This window comes from Peromyscus leucopus, chromosome 6 (assembly GCF_004664715.2).
Source record: "Peromyscus leucopus breed LL Stock chromosome 6, UCI_PerLeu_2.1, whole genome shotgun sequence".
Taxonomy (NCBI): Eukaryota; Metazoa; Chordata; class Mammalia; order Rodentia; family Cricetidae; genus Peromyscus; species Peromyscus leucopus.
The window spans coordinates 47,628,076-47,647,748 of NC_051068.1; positions in this window are offsets into that span (position 1 = coordinate 47,628,076).

The following is a 19,673-nucleotide window of genomic DNA, read 5'->3' on the forward strand; positions in this document are numbered from 1 at the left end:
ATGTAGTTTTGGTGCTTGTCCTGGGTCTCACTATGTAGACCAGGCTGGCCTCAAACTCACAGAGATCCGCCTGCCTCTGACTCCCGAGTACTGGGATTAAAGGCGTGCACCACCACTGCCCAGCTTACTTGTTCTTTTAAAAGTTCATTTTCAACATGTAGACAAATTCACTCAGATATATAGGTCTGAAGTTTTACATGTGCAGGTTATGTAATTGCAATCAAGGTGTAGGTCAGTACATGCAAGCATGCTCGAGTGCACACGCACTACACCCACACAAACACACACACACACACACACATTAAATACCCCCTCATTCTTTGTTTTTATGCTGTACCTGTATTCCCTTGGTAATATCTAATCTGGATTCTGAACCTAGTTTGCTTCTTCTAAAGTAAATGAATGACATCACATAGTGTATGTGTGTGTAGTCACATATTCACTTTAGTTTCTCAAGTTATTTATGTCCAGAGTTTCCATGTATTTCTGATACTATACTGTAAAGATGGATTTATCTATTCCTCTGTCAAGGCACATTTGTTTTTAGCTTTAGATTCTTAAGTGAAACTGGTATGAACATTTCTGTACAGGTTTTTGTCTTTAGTTTTTTCATTTTACCTTAGTAAAGGACTACAAGTTGGGGGTAAGAGGAATCTGTGGTTATAGTTCAGTGGTAGAGTACCTGCTTAGCATGTGTGAGGCCCTGGCTTTGGGTCCCAACACTAGAGAAAAACAACAGCAAGTGAGAATGGGATTGTGGCATCCTATAGTGAATGTAAGCTTATAAAAATCTGCCGGGCTTTACCAAAGTGGCTGTGCCATTGAGTTTTCAGACCTGCAGTGGATGAGAGCTTCATTACTCTGATCCTTGTCAGTGTTTTTAAGGACAGCCTGGTAGGTGATATGGTATCTTTTGTGACTTGGTGTGTGTGTGTGTGTGTGTGTGTGTATGATGCTGAGGACTGGTCCAGGCCTGTGCACTTTAGAGAAGTAGTCCAGCTTTGAGCTGTATCTCCAGGCCTCTAGTTGTGATTTTATAGGCACTTTCATAGCACTATCTTTTCATGTGCTAGTTACTTGTGTCTCCTGGATAAAATGGTCATTTACTTCTTTAACCTTTTTTTTTTTTTTTAAAGATTATAATTAGAACATTTCTCCCTTTCCTCCTTCCAAACCTTCTCATATACTCTCCCCACTCTCCTTTAAATACTTGGCTTCTTTTTTTGCTAATTGTTATTGCATGCATATATGTATAATTTATACACACATATATTCCTATACAGCCTGCTCTGTCCATATAATGTTACTTGCATGTATGTTTTCAGGGCTGGCTGTTTGGCACTGGACAAACGATTGATGTGTTGTTCTCTGGGGAATACCACATCTCCAGCTCCCAGTTTTGCCCAGTTGTCTGTAGTTCCTTTTGTCTATTTTTTAAAACATGGTTTTTAATCTTAGTGTGGGGTGCTATGAATAATATTATAGACTGGGCTACATAAACACTATAAACTTGGATGTTTCTGGAGGCTAGAAAGTCAAGTTTAGGGTTCCATTATGGTTAGGAGGGCCTTACAGTTTTCAAAGACCCTGAGCCCTCAGAGGCCAGAGCAAGCTCTCTCTGAGTCACCTCCTGGGAGCACTAATCCCTTGGCAAGGGTGCTACCCTCACAACCTAATTACTTCCCTAAGGCCTTGCCTAATGTTAACATTAGGATTAGATTTTATCATGTACATTTGGGGACCATACATTCCAGCCCATAGAAGGTTGTTTGCTCTTATCGCTGAGCAGTTAATTTTTAAATTTAATGCTGACATACCAGAACCAACCAGTGGATGCCTCTTCAAGTTAGATTCTGTCTTTGATACCTGCGTTTTCGCTACATAAAATCTTGTTCAAGGGTGGTGTACTCTTTTGGATTTCCTTTGATCAGGTCCTACATTATATCATTGCTTTTTTTTAAAAAAGATTTATTTATTTTGTATACATTGTTCTGTCAGCATATATTCCTGCATGCCAGAAGAGGGCGCCAGATCTCATTACAGATGGTTGTGAGCCACCATGTGGTTGCTGGGAATTGAACTCAGGACCTCTGGAAGAGCTGCCTGCTGGTGCTCTTAACCTCTGAGCCGTCTCTCCAGCCCTCATTGCTTTATTTTGCTTCATGAGGCTGTGCTGTTAGTTAGAAATAGGGCAGTGCTCTGTTGAGCCATCTGTTTTAAGGAATCATGAAAGAGTTTCTCATAAAAAGTCAGATATATGTAAGAGTTTTGTCACATGTTGGGTTTTTGTTGGCTTGTGACAAGGTCTCACTGTGTACTTGGCTGGACTAGAGCTTATTGTATAGACCAGGCTGGCCTCAGATGCAGACCCACATTTGCAAACCTCCCAGGCTGGGATTAAAGGTGTCTACTGTCATGCCTGGCTTTCTGTCACATGTTCAAATAACTCGACCAGTTTCAGGAAGGCAAGAGATCTGTCTAGGTATCTCTTCTTCCTGCAGAGTGGTGTGATGAAAATACTCAGCTTTAATCGTTTGACTTGAATTCTTGTAATGATGTTGACTTTGAATGAACTGCATGTTTCCAGGGGGGAAGGCTTAAGTCTCCATGCCTGTTCTCTGAGGAGTGGTTTGGGTAGAAGTCTCCATGCCTGTTCTCTGAGGAGTAGTTGGGGTAGAAGTCTCCATGCCTGTTCTCTGAGGAGTGGTTTGGATAGAAGTCTCCATGCCTGTTCTCTGAGGAGTGGTTTGGGTAGAAGTCTCCATGCCTGTTCTCTGAGGAGTAGTTGGGGTAGAAGTCTCCATGCCTGTTCTCTGAGGAGTAGTTTGGGTAGACGTCTCCATGCCTGTTCTCTGAGGAGTAGTTGGGGTAGACGTCTCCATGCCTGTTCTCTGAGGAGTGGTTTGGGTAGAAGTCTCCATGCCTGTTCTCTGAGGAGTAGTTGGGGTAGAAGTCTCCACGCCTGTTCTCTGAGGAGTGGTTGGGGTAGACGTCTCCATGCCTGTTCTCTGAGGAGTGGTTTGGGTAGAAGTCTCCATGCCTGTTCTCTGAGGAGTAGTTGGGGTAGAAGTCTCCATGCCTGTTCTCTGAGGAGTGGTTTGGGTAGACGTCTCCATGCCTGTTCTCTGAGGAGTGGTTTGAGTAGAAGTCTCCATGCCTGTTCTCTGAGGAGTAGTTGGGGTAGAAGTCTCCACGCCTGTTCTCTGAGGAGTGGTTGGGGTAGACGTCTCCATGCCTGTTCTCTGAGGAGCAGTTGGGGTAGCCACACATTTCTCTAGCTGTGCAGCTTGCATTTGATCTGCTGGGGTTAGCACTGCAGTTAGGATTCTGTCAGTGTCCTGTGAGTTGGTACTTAGAGCATTCTTGGGAAATATTTTGAGATAACATTCATTAGCATTAGTTCGTGAAGTGCTAAATAAGCAATTCCTCTAGGCAGGCCTTGTGATGCAGATAGAGAAATAATGGCCTATTTGGGGTGTGGGAGTTGGATGTAGCTCAGTGGTGTAGCCCCTGTCTGACATGCTTGAAGCTCTGCTTCAGTCCCCACTTCCGCAAGACAGAAAAAGAAACAGTTTGGAGTCCTCTTACCTTCTTCCACCTAATAGCCAGCTACTTTGAGTATCTGGTTCCTGTGTGTGTGTGTGTGTGTGTGTGTGTATGTGTGTGTGTATTTTGCTAGGGATAGCATCTAGAACCTCAAGCATGCTAGATGAAATTCTTATTGATCTACGTTTATCCTGTAAAGTAACTCCTTCCCCCTCCCCTTCCTTCAGAAGAAAATCATTGTGTACAGCGTACAACCCATAGCTAAGAGGTAGTGAGTTTTTCTCCTCAACCCTGAGGGTGAGGTACCTAAACTCTTTGATTCATTTGCATGGGAGAATTATCCTGTTTACTCTTCAGTCACTTAACTCATTATGGATTCATGGGTATTTATTTTATACTTTGTATTACCATCTTACACTGTTTCACCTTAGAATTATCCTAGCTTCAGTCATTGAGAACTCGTTCAGTTACCACTTGTGCCCTTTTGATTGGCATAATGTATTTGCACTGAGCATCTGTTTTCATTTTGGAATTGCTAAATGTCTGTGCTCTTCTTGTGTTTTACCTCCCTTGAGTTGGCCATTTTCCACAGATCTTATTCTACTTACTGGAAAGTAGTTCAATGATGCTTACTACAGTAATCGCTTGGCTTGGGTATGCACACACCCCTCTTGTAGTAACACACCTGGCATTCTAAGACTATTATCTGTGTGTAACACGCACACACACAAACACATACATTCTGTCTTTGTCTCTGTCTCTGTCTCTCCCAAATAATTTACCTTGCAACCTGTTAGCAACCTAGGACCCCTTACCCTCATTGAGGTACACGCTCCATTCTAAATAATGGGATAAATTTCTCCAACCCTTAACAACCATTAAACGTAGACATCCTCTTCAGTCACAGTCCATGTATGTCCTGCTATAAGAGGGTCATAACTGGCCTAACTTGATTTCTGAGGCTTTACACAGCATTTGACCCTTCCTAAGATTGCAACCCCAACTAACCGCAAACTGCAGTCTTTACACTTGAAGACACTCAAGCAAGACATGTCTGGGCACAGGAGCTAAGATGACAAGTGTTATTTTAATCATTACATCTGTGGGGGTGGTGGTGCATTATCTGCTGGCTAACAATAGGTAACTATTATATGTACCCTCGAGGTCTACAGTGTTCTTTTTTCACTGTCATTATACAAGGGTTTCTCTTTCCTGACTTTCCCACACACTAGACTTTTCCATTTTAATTTTTTTTGTAAGCCTGGTAGGTGGTAACAGTGGTATTCATTTTAATTACATTTACTTGATTACATATTGAATAGCATTTCATATTACTTAACTAGATACTTGAGATTCCATTTCTGAGTGTTCATATTTATTTTTCTGTCTTGTTGATTTGAAGATATTTCGTACATAAGTGGCTCTTCATGGTTTTGGATATTGAAAATGCCCTGAGGTGTGCTTGTTTGCTGTCCTTTGCCAAACAAGTTTCACGTTGATGTAGTTATAGTCACATTCATTTTGTTTAAGATTTGTGTCTTACTAGGCAGGACAACTGACAGTATTGGTGAGCGTGTGGCTGGAGAGATGGCTCAGTGGTTGGGAGAATTGGCTGTATTCCCAGCTCACAACTCTAACAATGGAACTCCAGATCCAGAGGATCTGCTGCATTCTTCTGGCCTCTGAGGGCACCAGGCACCCATGTGGCACACAAAAGTTATGTGCAAGCTAAACACCCATATACATAAAATAAAAAAACTTAAGTTGTTTAGAAGCAAGATTCAGTGGTGCATGCCTTTAAATCCACCCTGGAGAGGCAGGGGGCAGGCAAGTCTCTGGGTTCCAGGATAGTCAACAGTCCATATAGCTAGTTTGGGCCAGCTGGGGCTACATGGTAAGACCCTGTCTCAAAACAAACCAAAAAGGGGGGCGGGATGGTGTGATATCTCAGCGGGTGTAAAGGCTCCTGCCATCAAGCTTAATGTCCTGAATTTGATTACTGGGACCCACATGTTGGAAAGGGAACTCTGATCATGCAAATATGAATAATAAATAAAATTGTTGAATGACTTGTGTGGTCGATTATTTTGTCTGTTGAACTTTCATGTGTAGACATACCACCCCGAACAATCCCTGTCTTGGCTGAATTTTCAACACCCCTGCCCAGTGCTTTATAAGTAATGTAATTTGATCCAGTCACGGTCTGGATTAAAATGAGGATTAGCCTTTGGGTAGAGTGGTTGGCATGGGTTTTGGTCTTCTGAAACTAAGTTTCTGAAGCGAAGATAATGAAGTATGTTACCAGATAATAGAAAGGTTTTCTACCTTTTGTTTTTAAGTGAAGTTTTAAGATTAGGCAGTAGTTTTAGGGTTAGTTCAAATGTCCACCAGGTGGCACTAATGCCTGACAAATCCTGAAAGGCATGGTGCCACTCTTCAAGAACCTCCATGTGAGGCTCTTGGGTGGGGGAGAGTCTTTGCTCTGGTTTTGTGGTTAACACCACTCACTGATTTCTCTATTTACATGAGTCTCCACCACTTGAGGTAAGGATCAGAACATGTTCAGTTTCACTAGTTTAGGCTTTGAACAGTGAGACATTTTAGATTTTTTCTTTAAGTGACTTTTGGGTTATGATTTAAAGCTAGGCTTAGAAGAAAAAAATCTAAAGTGTAGATTTTCCCAGTTTGTGTTTGAGGGAACTGGAGAGATGGCTCAGCAGTTACAGGCACTGGCTGCTGTTTCTAGAGGTCCTGAGTTCAATCCCCAGCAACCACATGATGGCTCACAACCATCCATAATGAGGTCTGGTGCCCTCTTCCGGCATGCAGCCATACCTACAGGCAGAACACTACAAAATCTAAAAAAAAAAAAAAAAAAGTGTGTTGGAACTCATAAATTGTACAGGTTCACAGAAAAATTGGAATTAAACTGCTTAATTTTATAAGTTGAACTGATGATAATATTGCTTACCTTATTTACTAGACTGACCTAGAAATCCTCTTTTCTCGTGGGAAAGGACCATAAAGATTAGGCTCTTGAAAAGATAAGTTCATTATGAATTAATACGTCTAAGGAACATAACCTTCAACTTCCTGGACTCCAAATAATAGTCAAAAGGCCATGGAGCGTCCATGGCACCAATGGGAGCCAGGCTGTCTGTGTGATTGCCCTAGGAAGGTTCCCATCAGCTCCCACAGCCTCCTAACTAGTTCATCTTTATTACTGGTGCACTGGGAGGCACAGGTGACTAATGGCTTCCCACTCATGGAAAAGAAATCTCCAGATCCTTCTGGTTGGTACTCTGTATAATTTCATTGTTGACTACACTTTGAGAAGTTATACCCACATCTTCCAAGTGTGACCAGTGAAGCAATAGTCCCCCAAGAAGCTGCTTTGGGGGAGTGTAGGAATTTGGGTTAAGAAAAGGTGGTTTTGTCTTTGCCTCTGTCCAGCTTACATTATCCTATTAAAGGCAGTGGTTCTCAATGACTGGCATTACTCCCTGAGGGACATTTTATGGGAGTTGTTGTCACAGTGTTTGTCCTGGAAACCACAGGTGGATGCTGGGTAGCATGTTGTCTCCGAAAGAGGCTCATAAAGCAAGTGTCCCTCCTCTCTCCCTTGGATTTTAGCTCATCTTGTTAAGTCTTGTGGCAGTATATAATTAAGACTGCTGCCTAAGTCTGTTTACATTGGAATACGGAGTGAGATTTTTATATAAACACTGAGTAGCTTAAGAATATAATGACTATGTAAATCAAGTACAGATTTACTTTGCATGGAACTTTCCTGAAATTGCTCACCACCGTCAACACTGCTGTTGGCATTTGAATGACTGCTTGAGCGTAGCTGTGTAGCCTAGCTTACATTGGTAGCTGTCGCCTTTGTGGTGATAATACAGATGAAATGATCTAACTAAACTGTTGTTGCCTCTTTTGGAAGTTAGGCTGATGCAGAGTTTATTTGAATTTTATTTCAGGGTAGTAATTAAGGTGTTAAAAATGGCTTACTACAAGAATGCTTTGTCTGGTAAATCTGGGAGCTACTATATTTAAAAGTCTAGAGAGTTATCCCTTAGCTAAACTTATTTCATAATAGAACATTTTTATTTGATGCCTGCTGCCACGTTTTGTTAAGCTATTTGCTGGGTTTTCATTTGTCTTTTTGACTATAATACAAATTTATTACCCATCCAACATGGAGGCCTGCCTATGCTTTCAAACTTGGACTGAAGAATAGTAGAGACTAGGTGGAATAGTAGAGACTTTCTGGAATAGTAGAGACTAGGTGGAATAGTAGAGACTTTCTGGAATAGTAGAGACAGACGAGGTGGAATAGTAGAGACAGACGAGGTGGAATAGTAGAGATGAGGTGGAATTTGGACAAAGCACCCTACAGCTGAAGCACCTAGCGGGGAAGGGTGGCACATGCCTGTCTTGAGGTACAGTATGAGTGCTTGGAGTAGCTAGGGACCAGTGGACAAACACTGGACAAGCATGGCCTTTTTGCCCACATCTTTCTCTTCCTCATCCTCTCCTCCCTTCCCCTTCTCCCTAGGGGTGTCTTACTAGCCCAGGCTGGTCTCAAACTTTGAATGCAACACTACCTTTAGCTCCTTCCTCTACATAACTAATACACTGTTTAGGGAAGTAGATACCCTTTTTCTACAAATTGACCTTCTGGCTTCCTTGTGTCCCCATAGCTTCTTCCTGGTCGTGCATGGAGAGACTTATTGTCATACAGGCTTTATCTCAGTCTGTAGCTTACAGATTGCTTAAATGACTGCATGTCAGAGAATCCTGTTTATATCTACCACCCATGTGTGCAGACCAGCCTGGCTATTCATAGAACCTTTGTTCTTGGTCACCTAAGAACTTCAGGGAATGCTGCAGGAGACTCTGGTCACTCTAGAAGCTCAGATAGTTCTAGGCCCTCCCTGAGGTTCCAGACTCCAGGATTCTAAATCAGAAAGCCAGAGTAAGTTCCCAGGGCTCACTCAGAGCAGCTTGAGAATCCCTAGAGGTGCCCCAAGAATAAGGAGACACATTTCAGCTGAGCTGTGTGTCATCAGCAGACCCTGAGGAAAAGCTGATCATAAGGCTACTTGCTTCCCATCACTGTCCCTTGGGTTCTGCTGGGGCTTCTCCGATGGATCTTAGACCTTTTGTGGTAGAAGACTGCGGTCAGCAACTGGATCTGAGCAGCACTAGGTGCTCTTGCTGAATCTAGGGCTGGCCTCAGTCCTAGTAATGAGGTCAGTTTTGAAATACTGCCTATTTCAAGTCCCAGCTCAGCTGTCACATTTTTTTCTATAGGTTCTCAATAGAATAAATTATATTGTCTGTGTGTCATAACATTTTATATATATATTGCTGATCAAGCAAGCCACAAGCATCTAAAATATGTCTGTCTATGCTTTAAAGTTGCTATAGGCTTATCAAGAGCAAGAGTTGCTTTTCTCTTCTGAGTGGGGTGTGTGTGTGTGTGTGTGTGTGTGTGTGTGTGTGTGTGTGTGTGTGTGTGTAAGACAGAGATCAACTTTCAGTGTCTTTTGTCAGGCACCATCGTCTTGTTTTTTGGAACAGGGTTGATCTCTCATTGCCCGGGAGTCTGCCAAGTAGGCTAAGCTGCTGGCCAGCAAGCCTCAGGGTCTGTCTGTCTGTCTGTCTAGCACTGGGATTACAAGCCAGGGTCACCATGCCTGACTTTAAATTTTCTGTTCTGTGGATGGAACCCAGGTACTTGTGCTTGAGTGGCAAGCACTCTATGGACTGAAGTCTCCGCAGCTCCAGTGTGCCCTGTCCACCCGTTCCCATGTTTGCAGGCTCTCTGTTGTGAATAGAATAACGAGCTTATTAACTTCCCTCAGAGGTCAGCAAGATGAAGGCCAAAGACTGCTACTTTCCTAATTCGTTATTTCAACTAGTATCTCAGGGGCCACCTATCCAGACACCTGTCTGCCCTAAGTATGAAGTATGAATAAGACATGTTTCTTACCTTCAGGGAACCTACGGGCCTATCCAATTTATACTTTGTTTCCTCAGTTCATTTCACTGTCCCTGATAAAAACAGCTGTCACCTCAGGGATGGTGAGCTGAGCCGGAACCTTCATCGTTGCTCACCTGACAGGTGCCTACTCTGACACCCTCAACATGGCTGTAGTACATCCAGCTCTCCCCGATGGCTTGGAATTGTGAGGAGCCCAGTGGTGGGTCCTGGGATCCAACATAGGCTGGATCTCCTGGAGTAAGTGCCCAGGGTGGGCAGAGCAAGGGTGAAGGGGATCGTAAAGCTGGTTTTATTTCTAACCCAGTGGGATAGGAAATGAGGGGCAGTTTTCAAAGCTCAGGGATGGAGTTACAGTTGGAGGGATGGAGCCAAAGCCTGGGTAGAGAGCGGGAGAGAAACAGAGAGAGGAAGGGAGACAGACACGCACGCAGGGTGGTGAGATCTAGGCTAAGATGGGCTCTTACTGTGGAGCTCACACTGGCCTCTAACTGGTGATCCTCCTGCCTCCGACTCCGGGTGCTGGAATTGCATGCTGTGCCATCATGCCCATCTCAGCTCTCTTTGGGAGTGGCTCAGCTTGTTTATTAAAGATACAGTGGTGTCTATTTCTGTGGATACTAACCCTCCCCGCAAACACACACGCACACACACACACACACACACACACACACACACGAACACACACACACACACACACACACACACACACACACACACTACCACCACCACCACCAAAAACCCAACTTCTTAAATGTATATTTCTGCTTGTAAGAACGTGTAGCCTAGCTATGAGAGAGGAATCCCACCTTTTAAAAGAAGAGTAGGCTGAACGTGGGTTTAATTAGAAACTAGAAGACTGGAATGAAGGCTTCTGTGGGAAAGGGCTGAGTCCGTGAGAACTAAAAGGGCGTGAAGGCTTTGGGGCTTTGCAGCAGGCAGAGTTCAGAAATCCCCGCTGACTCCCAGCCAGCAGTCCCTAGTGCACAGACACCACAGGGATCCCTGTGTTCTGGCCACAGTTCACGCAAAGGTGACGGTGCTAGACCATTTTGTTGAAGGCAGCTTCATACTTGATTACATTTTCTCCTTCTGAGTATCTTAAAAATAGTATTTATCTGGGGAATATTCCAGGCTCGAATACTACACATGGGAAAGCACACGGCTCCTCAAACCCTGCTATTTGGTAAGGGAGGGGGAGGCACAATGGTGGCTGCTTCTGAGAGGGCCACGGTTCACCACATGGACTGGCCTTCGGAGTGACGGGGCAAGTCTCTCAGCTCCACCTGCAGTCTGACTCACTCTGAATGCCTTTGATGCTCTTTCTGGAGCACGTTTTCTGTTCTGCTAGGTTGCCTCTCACTGGCTGAAAAGATGACCTCTCGCCGGTGGCCTGTGCAGGCATGTACCTCTCCTTGATAAACAGAGCCCTACCTCTCCTGCCGCCTTTCCAGAACACGCACCTTCCCGAGTTCCTGCATTTCACACCAAGGACCCTGGGATTCTGAGTGTCTCCAAGGTGCGGAGTACAGAAGGTGCCAGGGACCTGCTGTCCTGCCTCTGTCTGGTGCCATGACAGAGCTGCAAACCAGAGCGTGTGATCACTCAGACCAGCTGCATAAAGAATTGGCAGCTCTTCATGAATACCCACAGTTTTCTTGCCTTTCTGTATTTGTTAAAACAATACAGTTAAGCAGGGCATGGTGGCATATGCCTTTAACCTCAGCACTCAGGAGTCTGAGGTAGGTGGATGTTTGTGAGTTGGAGGCCAGCCTAGTCTATAGAGCGAGTTCCAGGACAGCCAGAACTACATAAGAGAAAAGTCCTTTCTCAAAAAGTAAAATAATAATAAAATAAAAAAGTAAAGCACTTAAGAACACTTTCTGCTTTTGCAGAGGACCCAGCACACATGTTGAACAGCTCACAACTACCTGTCTGATGCCCTCCTCTGATCTCTGAGGGCAAGAGCACACATACACACACCACACACATACACATGCACACACACACACACACACACACACACACACACACACACACACAGAGCAAAGTTTAAATTTAAAAACATGAATTGGCATAATTGTTGCCAGGAGTGGTTTGATTCTGGTGTTTCCTCTTCATTCTGAGTAATTCTTACAGCCTTGCCCTTGCAGGAAGTGACGTCTAATCACTAATTCTAAGCTCGCCGGAAAACGGTAAAATGATAGCTGCCACCAGAAATCTCAACATCATGATTTTTGCCACCATTCCATTCTCTGAGACTTCCAAAGCCTTTTGGAATTGTTACTACAGGTTGGAAAGGTCTAGAAACTTCCTGGATCACCTTCTGAGTAACTGAATCCTGTAAGTATGTGTAGGGAATCCTGTAGAAAGCTGTAAAGTAAAAAGTTCATGAGGTCTCTACTCTGCCCTGCTGTTCTGGCTGTTAGGAATAGAGCAGTATATAAGACAGAGATATCTCTCATTTAATGGAGGGAGGTAGATGGTGGTGTGGGGTATTCACCAGAGAAGACTTCTCGGACATGGAGTTAAGCCAATAGAAAATTTTTTATTGTCTAGGCTACTACTACACTGGATGTTCAGGATCTCAGTGTAACCCTGAGCCTTTCTCAGGGTGAGCTTTTAAGCACAAAAACCATGCCCTGGGTTGACATTCTGCAGTTAACAAGAACAGTTAGCCAGAAGCAGAACTACAGAAGCCCAACAAGCAAGGTTATAGTGCATTTAGGGACTTTCCCAGAACTATGGACTTTGATGGACTAGGTCTTTGTTTTCATTTTGGAAGGTGGTGCAGTGTAATGTGCTGAGTATTATGGCCTGAAGGGTACTTCCGTCATGGAGTCGGTTGTACTTAGATCTGGGGGCCTACTCAGGTCAGGGGCCTTGTTACAGATAAAGAAAGCCGAGCAGTTACTTGCTGGGGTATGTCAAATGCTGCTGAGAAAAGTGAGCCAGGGCAGGGGAGGTTCACTGCCGCTTTGGACAGGTGAGTGGGAAAAGACATCTGTCCTTTTATCTTTTTGACGGTACTGAGGATTGAACTGAGAGGTTCACATATGCTAGATAAGAACTCTAGTACTGACCCATCACCCACCCCAGCCCCAAAGCAGTTTGGTTTCAAATGTCCTGTAGAAAAACCATGATGAGAAAGGAGGAGTCAGACGGGCATATCATGGAGAGAGCATACCAGGCCAGGAGAGTGGGATGCTAGATACAGAAGCCAGAGGCAGGAGGTGCCTGGCTGGTTCAGAAGCAAGCTAGTGACAGCATCAGTACCTGCGTGTGCAGGGTCCTCCTGCTGGCCAGACACTGTGAGAAAGGCCCTCCATTATCTCATAAAACCCTCCAGGGTTGCTCATTTCTCATTCACAGAAGAAGAAACTGAGGCCAGACAGGTTGTACTAGGTGTGGAGACAGCCTGGCTCCACCGTCTGCTGCCATCTCAGCCGATGAAGATTGCTCATCCTGTTACAGGCCGCCGCTTTGCTTTTAGAGGAAAATGCTGGTCTGATCCTCAGGTTGGATAGTAGTTGGGTTTGCCTTGAGCAGCTGGTTTATTTCAACCTAATAAATTTTGGATTGTGGACAATGATTGCAGAGCTTGACTTTAGGTTGGTCATTGGGTATTTAAAGATTCATCTCTTCTCTTAAACATTATTTTATGTGTATGGGCATTTTGCCTGCATCTATGTCTGTGTACCACATGAGTGTCTGGTTGTAACTTCAGAGGCCAGAGAGGGAACTGAAATTATAGACGGTTGTGAGCTGCCACATGGGTGCTGGGAATTGAACCTAGGTCTTCTGAAAGACCGTCCAGTGCTCTTAAATTGTATGCGTCTCTCCAGCCCCTTTCATTTTTTAAATATGATTGTGCTTGGTAGGTCAGGATAACTCCCTCATATTCTTCTAGAAATAGGGAGAGATGAATGAATAGAAATCCACTTTATTTTTATAGACTGGCTTTCATTGTATAATTCTGGCTGACCTGGAACTCACAAAGTTCTGCCTGCCTCTGCCTCCTGAGATTAAAAGTATGTGCTACGACACCTAGCTAGAAATACACTTTAAAAGAAAATGCAGAGCACTTAGTGGTTTAGAACTAAGAGACTATTTGTCCCGGTTCTGGGGAAAGCTATGGGTCAGCCCAACTGAGCAGGACAAGGATTTCTATTTCTCCATTCTCTCGGCCACAGCATAGCACAGCCCTTCAAGTTCAGATTTTCCTTTGGCACTGGGGAGGAGAGAAGAAATCACCAAGTAAGGTAGGTTCCTGAGTCTCACCTGGGTCGCTGTGGCTTTTGATCCGGTGTGCTGCTGCGTCCTGGGAGTGGGTTTCAGGATCAGAAGTCCGACCTGCCTCAGGACCTTCCTGTTGTCTCCTCAGTGCTGTCTGCTGTGTGCTTATCTCCTCCTCTCACCTCCTATACCTCTCTGCTCATATATTTACTCATTTGTGATTTTCCAATTCTATCCATTTATTGACTAAACCAATCCTGGGTAAAGAGAAAGGAGTCTTTGGGGCAGGTGCCTGGAGAAGTGTGACGGTGTGTATGTGAGAGGGTCACTTGTGAAATGCCTGTTCCTGCTCATCCTTCCATGCTGACTTCAAGTCCTTGACCGGGACAATGCAGAGTTCTCTGGGATGGTCAGCATTCCACTCTCCTGAAAGATGGAGTTGAAACCAACCCCTAAAGTCTTACAGGACTGGCCATGCCATCTAGACCAACCTTCTCAGGGAGGTTCATCTTGCTGCTGGTGGTGGAAGAAATCGCCTTCTGGAAATGGCCAGGGGGTGGGAGAATGTTCTTTATTTGTTAATTCTTTCCTGAGTAGTTACAATATGAATAACTCCCTGCTTTTGACACATATCCAAAAATTTTATCTCCCTTTTCCATGTTTTATTTTCCCTTAAATTGCTTATTGTCCGTCTAACATGGTACATATTCACTTGCTCACACTGACAGGCACACTCCACAAGAACATGTTTTCTTTTCTGATCTTGCTCTGTCCCAGATATAGCACTACTGGCCCTAGAAGCACTTGACAAGTGTTTATAGATTATATATGTTACAAGTAAATGCGCGCGCGCGCGCACACACACACACACACACGCACGTACTGGGGATCAAATCCAGGGCTTTGTGAATGCTAAGTAAGCACACTACCACTGAACTACACCCTGTGCTTACTTTTAATTTTGAGACCAGGTCTTACCAAATTTCCCAGGAGGAATTTGCATTTGCTTTGTAGCCCAAGCAAGCCTTGAAACCATGATCTTCCTGCTTCGGCCATTTGAATATCTGGGGGTTACAGGCCTGAGTCACCAGGCTCAGCTTTCACACACTTTCAAGTTTTGAATTGGGAGCATTTCAATGGGGCTCTATGGCAGCATGGGCTGAGCGACTTGACTTTGAGCTCTGAGTTCCTTCACTCATTCATCAATTTGCTTTTTATTATCCTTGCATCCTTTAGTACTGCTTGAAAACACACGCGCTCTTGTGAGTGCACACACACACACACACACACACACACACACACACACACACACAGGATCATTGTCTCTCCCTTTTCTTGTTGTGTTATAAGCTCCAAGAGGGCAGAGACTTTGCGATATTAGTGATTGCTGGGCCTTCATACTGAGAGCAGTGTCTGGTGGCGTAAAGGTTCAACAAACTTCTTAGAAAATAAATAATTAATAATTGCATTATTAAAAAAAAACCAACATTGGAGCATCTGCCGTATTCCTGACATAATCTTCGTCTTTAGTCTTATGGGAAAGAAGATGAGTCGACAGCACATGTGAGATTCGCCATGCAAAGAGCGGGAGGGGGTGGGGCTTGTCTTGAAAGGTAAGTATCCCGCAAGGGTGGGAGACAGGGCCCTGGGGCTGGAGAAGGGAGCCTAGGAAGCTACAAGCCAGGGGCTCACCGGCTGTGGGGCCGTATCCCGGGGCCGCTGGATACAAGGGCTCCAAGCTGGAGTTTGACGTGAGCAGATCCTCTCATCTGCCCACTGTCAGCGTTTGAGTGGAAGGACAGGGCAGCAAAAATCAATCCTCACGTCAGATCCGTGACGTCAGCGAATTGATGGTGTGATGCTCGAAGCTCTTGAGGTAGATAACGGCTATGAGGGGAGGCTGTCCTCCCCAGCTAGCCTCCAGCCTGTCGAGTGAAGAAAGCAAACCACAGGCACAGCCTTCTGTGTCCTGCAGATGTGAGCTGCAGATGTGTGCTGCAGATGTGTGCGGCAGATCTGCAGAGGCAACATGGTGAGCGTTCATGCAGGTCTTGGTAATAATGCCTTCCGGAAGTTTCCTCCTCACTGTCAAAACTGGAAGGAAGGGAAGCTGTGAAACCCTAATCAGAACAGCTCTAGAAAGCCAGGGGAAGATGAAAAGCTCTCCTCTCCCACTTGTTTCAGGCGTACAGTTTGATGATATTATTATTATTATTATTATTATTATTAATTATTATTATTATTATACAGTCTCACTATGTAGTCTTGGCTGGCCTGGAACTCACACAGGTCTGCCTGTCTCTATCTCCCGAGTGCTGCGATTAAAGGCATGTGCCACCACACCCAGCCCCTATGGATACAGTTTTAAATAATGCAAACAGTACCTTTAGTATTTGGAGGAGATTTTTTTTTTTTTTTTTTTTTTTTGAAACAGGGCCCCTCTCCCTCAGGGGTTCTCAACCTTCCTAATGCTACAACCCTTTAATACAGTTCCTCATGTTGTGGTGACCCCCAACCATAAAATGATTTTGGTGGTACTTCGTAACTGTAATTTTGTTACTGTTATGAACCATAATGTAAGTATCTGTGTTTTCCAATGGTCTTCTTAGGTTATAAGGGCATTCAGCCCCCAAAGGAGTCACAACCCACATGTTGAGAATCACTGCTCTACATAGCCCTGTCTGCCCTGAAACTCACCACGTAGACCAGGTTAGCCTTGAACTCACAGAGATCCATCTGTTTTTGCCTCTTGAGTGCTGGGATTAAAGGCAGGCACCACTATGCCAGGCCATGGAGCAAATTTTTTAACAGTAAGGTGGGCAAAAGAAAACTGAAAAGTGATCAAAGGAACTGACTTTGGCCAAATCTGTAGTTTCCTGAGAGCCAGTTATTGGACATTATCGTCCTCCTGTCGGTGGGATGACAGCGGTACACCATAGTGTCAGTCCAGCCAACCCCACCAGAGTGTTACAGGGGCTCGGGAATGTGTGTTGGTGTCAGGGATCTGGGCCTCAGATAAAATTGCCCATACAGGAAGTACACAGTGAAGTGTAAGTTCACCCCCACTCAGCTCTCCTTTGTGGGCTTCCTGAGTGTGAAGAGGGCAATGGTAACAGCATGCCTACCACCCTGAAGACCCTGTCACTCCCTGCACATTTACTCAAATGGTTTTTTAAAAACAGAAGGAAAATTCACATGGAATGAAATTTGCTCAAATTTAACAATCCAGTGGCCCTTACTGCACTCACAGTGCTGTGAGCGTCTCTAGTTCCAATTTTCATCATCCAGGAGGAAGTCTGGAGGCTGCTTCCGGCCCCACTGGACCGCAGTCTTCGTCCTGTCTCCATGGAGCTGTGTCTCGTGGACACTCCACATAAACGGAATTGGACAACCTGTCACCTTTTGTGTCTGATTCCTTCTCACTAAGCATAGATTTCCGGGGGTCATGTGTCAATACTGTCTTCCTTTTTACGGTCACGTGACACCGCATCATTTCATCTCTTCCTTCCTGGGCCTCCAGAGCGGTGCACAGGAGTGTTCGTTCTCTGTTGATGGGCGTTTGGGCCGGTCTCACCTTTTGGCTACTGTGAACTTCAGTGCGCATGTGCCTGCTGGAGTATCTGCTTCACCTCGGACCGGTAGAACTGCCCTCCTGACGTCAGATGAAGGGCCCGAGCAGTTCAGTGGCGGAAAAGGACTGTTCTCAACAAATGCACTGGGGCAGAGCAGCGCCCGGAGCCCAGCGAGCGACCGAGCCAGCCTCGCATGATCTGACCCCGAAATCTTAATTCCTCAAAGACAGATCGCCAATAAAAACTGAAGGGCTGACGAGATGGCTCAGTGGGTAAAGGCTCTGCAGCCAAGTCTGAGGGCCCGAGTTTGAGTCCTCAGACCCACGGGGTAGGAGAGAGGCAACTCTGCTGTCCTCTGCTTTCCCCATGCCCGCCGTGCACAAGAATGCAAGAACAGCATCTCCCAGGAGAAAAACGGAAGGAAGACTTGTTTGCACTGAGGGCGCCGTGAAGAGTTCACCAATGACGACACCAATGACGTCATTCATCGGAAAGCTGACGAGTGGCTCTGCATCAAACTGCAAATCTGTGCTGCGAAGACCTCATTAAGAACATGACAGGCCGGGCGGTGGTGGTGCACGCCTTTAATCCCAGCACTCGGGAGGCAGAGCCAGGCGGATCTCTGTGAGTTCAAGGCCAGCCTGGTCTACAGAGTGAGTTCCAGGAAAGGCGTAAAGCTATACAGAGAAACCCTGTCTCGAAAAAAAACAAAAAAACAAAAAAACAAAAACAAAACAAAACAAAACAAAAAAAGAACATGACAGACAAGCCTCAGACTGACTGACAAAGATCTTTCAAAGTCAACAGTGGAAAACTAGGCTGCTCAATTCGAAAAACGGGCAAGAGACATGGAAGGCTATTTCACCAGAGCTACAGATGGCAAAGGAAGGCAGGAAAAGATGCTTATTAACCGTCATTAAGAAAGTGCTAATTAAAGTCACACTAAATAAGAGTCTACTTACCAGTCAGGTGAGCTCGGGTGGTGGATGCCTAATGCCAGGGAGAATGCAGAGAAACTGGATTGCTCAGGTCCTCCCGGGAAGGCAGGAGCACAGCCGCTTTAGGGCGACAGCTTGGAAAGTTCTTATGTAACTAAATTTGTACGCAGCAGAGAGAGCCAACAGTTTTACACCTCAGCATTTCTTCCAGAAAAATAAAAACTCATGCTCTCGCAAACACCTGTAAATGGATATTGAAATCAGCTTTACTGTTACAGCCCCAAACAGAATAGGCAGAACTCTGGCACAGCTATACCATAAGCTACTATTTAGCATTAAAAAGGAATGACTTGTTGACATGGGCAACAACCTGTATGGCTCTCCAGGGCGTTATACCGAGGGGAATACAAGATCTCAAAAGGTGATATGTTGTATCATTCAATTATGTGGCGTTCTTGAGATGAAGATGGCGCCGTTAATGGTTCCAAAGAGGCAGAGGCAAGCAAGGAGAGTGTGAATACACAGAGAGCATGTGGAGGTTCCAGTGTGGTCCAGCACCGAGAGTGTGCTGATGGGAGCAATACACACACGCACGCACGCATGCACGCACGCACGCACGCACGCACGCGCGCGCGCGCGCGCGCACGTGAAGAGCTACTGTTTGGATTCTGAATGTCTCCCATTCAAGGGGTTAGTCCCTCCCGGGGCACTAGTGAAGGGCAGTAGAACTTGAAGAGATAAACTCTCAGGAAATCTTCCAGCCATTGAGAGGGTGGCCTTGAAGGCAACTGTGAGACCCAGATTCTTCCCCTCTCCGTGAGGTGTGCAACTTTGCTCACACATGCTCTTCCTACAGGCTCCAAAGCAGCAGGGCCAACTAGGCGGGGACTGAGCCCCTGAGTCAAAATAAACCTCAGTTGGAGAGCTGATTGCTTCATCTGCTTTGTTATGGGAACAGGAAGGAGAACTGTACACGCAAGATAAAACCACACAAAACTACAAATACACAGATACATGAGTGCCTGTGAAAACCCTCAAACCGAGTAAGGCCAAGGGTCATGATAACAGCATTATTCAATATCACTTTCCTATTTGGGTATAGTAATATTACCATTGAGGAAGGGCTGTGTGATGTGTATAATAAATTTGGATAGTTTGCGATTTCCTGGAATCTATAATTATTTCAAAATGAAAAAGGTTTTTTAAAAAAAATCAATACGGGGACTGAAAATGTTTGTTAAGAATATCTAGAAGTTTGGAAGGCTGAAACAGCAAGATTGCTAAGTTCAGGGCCAGCATGGGCTGCCCAGTGATATCCTTTCTCAAAAACATAGTATTTATCATTTAGCAACAGTATGCATGGAGCAATAATGA